Source organism: Phocoena sinus, chromosome 12 (assembly GCF_008692025.1).
Source record: "Phocoena sinus isolate mPhoSin1 chromosome 12, mPhoSin1.pri, whole genome shotgun sequence".
In the NCBI taxonomy this organism is placed as follows: Eukaryota; Metazoa; Chordata; class Mammalia; order Artiodactyla; family Phocoenidae; genus Phocoena; species Phocoena sinus.
Window position 1 is genome coordinate 5,165,959 of NC_045774.1, and position 2,642 is coordinate 5,168,600.

Below are 2,642 nucleotides of genomic sequence, written 5' to 3' on the forward strand. Positions count from 1 at the left end.
TGTGGCCCTGTTCTCCATGGGGAACAGAGGAAAGGCAACGGAGTCCGAGAGAGGAAACAGCTCCTACCAGCAGCCCCGTTTTTTCTCTCTCTGTGAGTGGGAATACTGCTCAAGGAGTCCATGGGGTCTGATGACATTTTTTGTCCCAAATCAACAAAGAAAAAGCAATTTACATGCAGTTTACGTACAATTTACAAAAACAATCCTTTCTTAAATTTTTACTCATGGGCTCCCAGTCTCTGATTTATAGGCCAAATCTTTGGAAAGCACAGCAGGTAGAATCTAGGGTGACAGGCATGCTCTCCACCATGTACTGATTCACAGCCTGACAGAAGCACCTATGGTATTTCACACTAGGTTTTCCCTGAACCCTAAGGCTGATCTTGCTTAAGCATGACGCTGCGGTGAAAGAGAAGTGTGTGAAAGACAGAGGCAAGCTCTTCAAAAATTAGCCTTGACATATATCTGCAGAAGACTCTAGTTCAAAAAGATACATGTGGGACTTCCCTGGTGGTCCAGTGGTTAAGACTCCACGCTTCCACTGCAGGGGCCCTGGGTTCGATCCCTGGTCGGGGAACTAAGATCCTGCATGCCCTGCAGTGTGGAAAAAAAAAAAATTGGCAAAATTATCTAAGGTCTGTAAATCAGCTAACAGTGTTGTATCAGTACTAATGCCTCAGGACTTCCCTGGTGGTCCAGCAGGTAAGACTCCAAGCTCCCAATGCAGGGGAAATGGGTTCGATCCCTGATCAGGGAACTAGATCCCACATGCATGCCACGACTAAGAGTCTGCATGCCGCAACTCACACCCGGCACAGCCAAAATAAATATTTTTTAAAAACCTAATGCCTGAGTTTTGATATTCTGTGATTATGTAAGAGAATGCCCTTGTTTTTTAAAAAATATGCACTAAAGAATTTAGGGACAAAGGGACATCTTATATAAAACTTGCTCTCAAACAGAATATGATAAAACACACATGGTAAAATGTTAACATTTGTAAATAAAAACTTAAGAGAAAAAACAAGAAGTAAAATTATTGAAAATTTAAAAAATGAGATACATGCTCCCCAGTGTTCATAGTAGCACTATTTACAATGCCTAAGACACGGAAGCAACCTAAATGTCCATCCTCAGATGAATGGATAAAGAAGATGTGGTACATATATACAGCGGACTATTACTCAGCCATAAAGAAGAATGACATGATGCCATTTGCAGCAATATGGATGGACCTAGAGATTATACTAAGTGAAGTAAGTCAGACAAAGACAAATATATGATATCACTTATATGTGGAATCTAAAAAATGAACTTATTTATAAAACAGAAACAGACACGTAGGCATAGAAAACAAATTTATGGTTACCAAAGGTGGAAGGGGGTGGGGGAGGGATAAATGAGGGGTTGGGGATTAACAGATACACACCCTGACATAAAATAGATAAAAAACAAGGACCCACTGTATAGCATGGGGAACTATATTCAACGTCTTGTAATAAACCCTAATGGAAAAGAATATGAAAAAGAATATATATGTATGTATATATGTATAACTGAATCACTACACCAGAAACTAATGCAACATTGTAAATCAACTACTTCAAAAATAAATAAATAATAAATAAAAATAAAAATCGGCCCTGAACTGACAGGGATCCAGGCTTTATCAACAGAATTCCCAGAGGAAGCATGGCCTTCGTAATCTCCCCTGGAGAGCTCTCCAAGGCTGGCTCTCCCACACTCTCGTTTGTTGTTACCAAAGCTGACACCTGTTAAAAATGATTTCTGTTCTACCTCATCATTTCGCCCATCACATGGCCCTGGAGATGAGAGGGAAGGGTGTGCACTGTGAGGGCAACATGGGGCTGAATCTCTCTCCTCCACTTAGTAGCCATGGTAACTTGGGCAAGTGACCTCATTTCTGTGAGGCTCAGTTTCCTCATGGGCAACCCTAGAGGTGGCCTCTCCTCCTCAGATCCCAGGAGATCACGGCACAGAGCGTTGGGTCCTGGGAGGTGTTCACCCAAGGCCACCTCCACCCTCAGCCTTCCAAACTTCCTCCCAAGTTGTGTTTGATCTCACCTTGGTCATCCCCAAATGCCCAATAATCATTTATCTTATTCACAAAGCATTTTGTGTATCTCTCTATTGTCTTCTCTTAACATTTTATTGTTTTGTCTTGTTATTTAAACAATTATTAAAGCTGCCAATTTTTATAATCAATTTTCTGTTTGTATTGTGTTTTTTCCCCTTATATTGTGATTTGAGTTTCCAAAGGACATGTATCTCTTTTTCAAGCTCTCTTATCAGTTCCGTATTTCATCTACCTTAGAAGCTCAGGAAGCTTGCTGACAGACGAACAGAATGATCAGCACATCCCAAATCCAAGCTTTCTCTTTCATCTGCAATTACTCACACTGTCTTCCCCAAACCCCAGCATTGCAGGGTCAGGTGAGACCTCCGAGGTCTGGGAGGGCCACAGGGATGATCAAGGCTAGAGGAAAATGTCGACTGATGGAGATGCAGACATGACCCAGGCAGCCGCTCTGCCCGACTTGTGGGCACCCTCCTGTGAGGACAGATGCCCGCTGTGTGGGTCTGCTCATTCCCCAGGATGGTTTCCCGGTGTGCTCTGGGCT